This window comes from Coregonus clupeaformis, chromosome 7, assembly GCF_020615455.1.
Source record: "Coregonus clupeaformis isolate EN_2021a chromosome 7, ASM2061545v1, whole genome shotgun sequence".
Lineage (NCBI taxonomy): Eukaryota > Metazoa > Chordata > Actinopteri > Salmoniformes > Salmonidae > Coregonus > Coregonus clupeaformis.
Genome location: NC_059198.1, coordinates 2,088,422 through 2,094,421, shown reverse-complemented (window position 1 = coordinate 2,094,421; position 6,000 = coordinate 2,088,422).

Here is a 6,000-nt window from a genome sequence, read left to right as displayed (position 1 = left end):
AAACGTGACCTAAGCGACTTCGAAGGTGGTATGATCGTCGTGGTATGATCGGATCCAGTACCTCCTGGGCTTTTCACGCACGACAGTGTCTAGGGTTTACCGAGAATGGTGCGACAAACAAAAAACATCCAGTCAGCCGCAGTCCTGTGGTTGAAAACAGCTTGTTGATGAGGGAGGTTGAAGGAGAATGGCAAGAATCGGGCAAGCTAACAGGCGGGCAGCAAACTTACAAATAACACAGTGGTGTGTAGAACGGCATCTCGGAACGCACACCTCTTTGATCCTTGTCACGGATGGGCTATTGCAGCAGATGTCCAGACCGGGTTCCACTCCTATCAGCTAAAAACAAGAAGAAGCGGCTCCATTGGGCACGCAATAACCAACACTGGACAATTGAGGAGTGGAAAAACATTGCCTGGTCTGACGAATCCCGGTTCCTGTTGCATCATGCTGATAGCAGAGTCAGGATTTGGCGTAAGCAGCATGAGTCCATGGACCCATCCTGCCTGGTGTCAATGGTACAGGCTGGTGGCAGTGGTGTAATGGTGTGGGGAATGATTTCCTGGCACACGTTAGGTACCTTGATACCAATTGAGCAATGATTGAACGCCACAGTGTATCTGAACATTGTTGCTGACCAAACCCAATAGAACATCTTTGGGATGAGATGGAACGGGCTGTTCGCAGCATGAATGTACTGCCGTCCAATCTGCAGCAACTTTGTGATGCCATCGCATCAGCATGGACCAACATCCCTGTGGAACGTTTCCGACACCTTGTAGAATCGCTGCTCTGGAGGCAAAGGGGGGTCTGACCTGGTACTAGATGGGTGTACCTATGTAAAAAGTGCTCAGAAAGTGTATTTTTGGAGCGGAATGCCAAAACATTCAAGAGATAAAGGTGCTCAAAGTTTACTTATTTTGTATACTCCGCCATACCATGAGACATCCATGTCTTCATCACTGGAAAAGATAAACAGTTGAGATTTATATCATTTTAAGCTTACAAACAGGGTTGTCAAACTATTTGATAATTTCCTGAAAAACAATATTAAAATAAATATATACAAAATGTATTTTCTTTAACCTTAAACATAAATGATCAAAAAACGCTTAAACTCATATTTGCAGATGTTGTAGCTTAGACCCAATTTTACATTATCTGAGGTTTTTGTGTTGTGCCCGCCATTGGTTGAGACACAACATGCTCCTAAATACAGGGTCTTGTTTTGGCTGATAAATGTACTAAAATGGGAATCAAATCGAAATGTCAACTTTCAAATGGTACTACAAAGATGTTTGGATCAGAGAATGTTGACTTGAATAGGAATATCTGTTGTTAAAATGTTTACTGTCACTCTTTAATAGGAAACCTATTGAAATCATAGAAATATAGATAATAGAATAGACATGTCCATTTAAGTCGACATTTGACGGTGGCTGGACCGGCCGCTATCTTTGTGGTAGTAATTATAAGTTTACATTTCTATTCAACTTCAATGGTGCACCAGCTAAAATTGCAGTGGTCTGAAGGGATAGGTCCATTCTAGGAATTATATTTATATGATTGAAATGACACCCACCCTGTATTCAAGAGCATGTTGGCGGGCACCACATAAAAACCTAGGGTCTAAGGTAAAACATATGCGAATGTTTTAATTTTAAAGAAATTATACAATTGATATCAAACTCAACCGTTTATCTTTTCCAGTGATGAAGACATGGATGTCTCATGGTATGGTGAGGTATCTCCTGAATGTTTTGGCATTCACTTCCAAAAAGTCATTTTCTGACCAATTCTTCCATGGGCAAACATGTATGGAAAGTTTTGTGTAAATCAAAAGGGATGCTGTCAAAAAGTGATTGAATTCAAATGGATTCACCCATCAATCATTAAAAACAATACACATAGCTAGTTAAAACAGCTGTTTCCATCCAAACCATTGGTTGAATCTTCTTTCCAGCTTTCTTTCTTTTAACAGAGGCCTTATTTGAATGTTCATCGGCTGATAGTCGACATGATTTATGACTTTTCAGCTAGCTAGAAGATGATAAACAACTATGAAGTTGACACATTAGTCCAATCAAAGCTACCAGAGATAAGACATCGATTTATCCGTGGAAAATTACATTGAGTCTTCTTGGGCTAGGACTACTAACGTATCTCTATGGCAGCACCCAAGGGGAGAAAGGTCTATCTGCGGCTCGCACACTGGGCATGTGTCGCATAGGGGATTTTCGTGTAGTGACAATTTACTACACAGAACACCACAAAGTAGAGCCAACTGAGAGTTTTAAGGAATGCCCAAAGGTTGCCCCGTGTAGCTTAGTTGGTAGAGCATGGTGCTTGCAACGCCAGGGTTGTGGGTTCGTTTCCCACGGGGGGCCAGTATGAAAAATGTATGCACTCACTAACTGTAAGTCGCTCTGGATAAGAGCGTCTGCTAAAATTACTAAAATGTAAAAAAATGTGCGTGTTCGAATCGCATGTGGGACAACCGTAGCATTTTAGCTAATTAGCAACTTTAGCTAACCACAAGTGTTCCGCAACTATTTAGTATGTTAGCTAACCCTTTCCCTAACCACTATCCTAACCTTAACCATGGTAGGATAACTATGTAAATTATCCTAACCACTACGCTAGTTCTCCTAACTGCTATGTTAATGATCCTAAACGCTATGTTAATTATCCTAACCGCTATGTTAATGCTACGTTAGCCGCTAACAATAGCCACAAATGCTTACGATGCAACAAGCAGCCTGGCCTCGGATCAATAAACAGTTGTCAATGAGTGGGCAGGTCGTTTAATGACATAATACCAATGTACGTTTCGTGTGGGGCGTTGCTTGTAGTGCAGTCCGCAGATCGACATTAAAGGGGGCTAAAGCTGCCTGACCATACCAGCATGCCCTGCGGTTGTGTGCTGTCCCTATGAATTCACATACCCATCCGAACCCTTGAGCCGAACCTTTGAGGACTGTCCCTATGAATTAACTTACCCATCCAAAACTTTGAGCCGAACCTTTGAGCACACAGCAGTCAAGCACAACCAACTGCGCACAACCAGAGAAGATCAAGGAGTGCTGTCCCTTGGCCATCCCCTCCGCTACAAGCACTGAGTGAGGCTGAAACAGCTGCATTAGGGAGATGCATTAGTTAAAAAATATATGTATATACACTACCGGTCAAAAGTTTTAGAACACCTACTCATTAAAGGGTTTTTCTTTATTTGTACTATTTTCTACATTGTAGAATAATAGTGAAGACATCAAAACTATGAAATAACATATGAAATTATGTAGTAAAAAAAAAGTGTTAAACAAATCAAAACATATTTGAGATTTGAGATTCTTCAAATAGCCACCCTTTGCCTTGATGACAGCTTTGCACACTCTTGACATTCTCTCAACCAGAAGATAGCCCTATTTGGTAAAAGACCAAGTCCATATTATGGCAAGAACAGCTCAAATAAGCAAAGAGAAACGACAGTCCATCATTACTTTAAGACATGAAGGTCAGTCAATACGGAACATTTTAAGACCTTTGAAAGTTTCTTCAACTGCAGTCGCAAAAACCATCATTGATGAAACTGGCTCTCATGAGGACCGCCACAGGAATGAAAGACCCAGAGTTACCTCTGCTGCAGAGGATAAGTTCATTAGAGTTACCAGCCTCAGAAATTGCAGCCCAAAAAAATGCTTCACAGAGTTCAAGTAACAGACACATCTCAACATCAACTGTTCAGAGACTGTGTGAATCAGGTCTTCATGGTCGAATTGCTGCAAAGAAACCACTACTAAAGGACACCAATAATAAGAAGAGACTTGCTTGGGCCAAGAAACACGAGCAATGGACATTAGACCGGTGGAAATGTGTCCTTTGGTTTGATGAGTCCAAATTGGAGATTTGTGGTTCCAACCGCCGTGTCTTTGTGAGATGCAGTGTGGGTGAACGGATGATCTCCGCATGTGTATTTCCCACCGTAAAGCATGGAGGAGGAGGTGTGCTGGACTGGGGGTGCTTGGCTGGTGACACTGTCTATGATTTACATAGAATTCAAGGCACACTTAACCAGCATGGCTACCACAGCATTCTGCAGTGATACGCCATCCCATCTGGTTTGGGCTAAGTGGGAATATCATTTGTTTTTTAACAGGACAATGACCCAACACACCTCCTGGCTGTGTAAGGGCTATTTGACCAAGAAGTAGAGTGATGGTGCTGCATCAGATGACCTGGCCTCCACAATCCACCGACCTCAACTAAATTGAGATGGTTTGGAATGAGTGGGACGGCAGAGTGAAGGAAAAGTAGCCAACAAGTGCTCAGCATATGTGGGAACTCCTTCAAGACTGTTGGAAAAGCATTCCAGGTGAAGCTGGTTGAGAGAATGCCAAGAGTGTGCAAAGCTGTCAAAGGCAAAGGGTGGCTATTTGAAGAATCTCAAATATAAATTGATATGTTTAACACTTTTTTGGTTACTACTTGATTGTATGTGTTATTTCATAGTTTTGATGTCATCACTATTATTCTACAATGTGGAAAATAGTAAAAAATAAAGAAAAACCCTTGAATGAGTAGGTGTTCTAAAACTTTTAACCGGTAGTGTATATACAGTGAGGGAAAAAAGTATTTGATCCCCTGCTGATTTTGTACGTTTGCCCACTGACAAAGAAATGATCAGTCTATAATTTTAATGGTAGGTTTATTTGAACAGTGATAGACAGAATAACAACAAAAAAATCCAGAAAAACACATGTCAAAAATGTTATAAATTGATTTGCATTTTAATGAGGGAAATAAGTATTTGACCCCCTCTCAATCAGAAAGATTTCTGGCTCCCAGATGTCTTTTATACAGGTAACGAGCTGAGATTAGGAGCACACTCTTAAAAGACACCTGTCCACAGAAGCAATCAATCAATCAGATTCCAAACTCTCCACCATGGCCAAGACCAAAGAGCTCTCCAAGGATGTTAGAGACAAGATTGTAGACCTACACAAGGCTGGAATGGGCTACAAGACCATCACCAAGCAGCTTGGTGAGAAGGTGACAACAGTTGGTGCGATTATTCACAAATGGAAGAAACACAAAATAACTGTCAATCTCCCTCGGCCTGGGGCTCCATGCAAGATCTCACCTCGTGGAGTTGCAATGATCATGAGAACGGTGAGGAATTAGCCCAGAACTACACGGGAGGATGTTGTCAATGATCTCAAGGCAGCTGGGACCATATTCACCAAGAAAACAATTGGTAACACACAGGACTGAAATCCCGCAGTGCCCGCAAGGTCCCCCTGCTCAAGAAAGCACATATACATGCCCGTCTGAAGTTTGCCAATGAACATCTGAATGATTCAGAGGAGAACTGGGTGAAAGTGTTGTGGTCAGATGACACCAAAATCGAGCACTTTGGCATCAACTCAACTCGCCGTGTTTGGAGGAGGAGGAATGCTGCCTATGACCCCAAGAACACCATCCCCACCGTCAAACATGGGAGGTGGAAACATTATGCTTTGGGGGTGTTTTTCTGCTAAGGGGACAGGACAACTTCACCGCATCAAAGGGACGATGGACGGGGCCATGTACCGTCAAATCTTGGGTGAGAACCTCCTTCCCTCAGCCAGGGCATTGAAAATGGGTCCTGGATGGGTATTCCAGCATGACAATGACCCAAAACACACGGCCAAGGCAACAAAGGAGTGGCTCAAGAAGAAGCACATTAAGGTCCTGGGTGGCCTAGCCAGTCTCCAGACCTTAATCCCATAGAAAATCTGTGGAGGGGGAGCTGAAGGTTTGAGTTGCCAAACGTCAGCCTCGAAACCTTAATGACTTGGAGAAGATCTGCAAAGAGGAGTGGGACAAAATCCCTCCTGAGATGTGTGCAAACCTGGTGGCCAACTACAAGAAACGTCTGACCTCTGTGATTGCCAACAAGGGTTTTGCCACCAAGTATTAAGTAATGTTTTGCAGAGGGGTCAAATACTTATTTCCCTCATT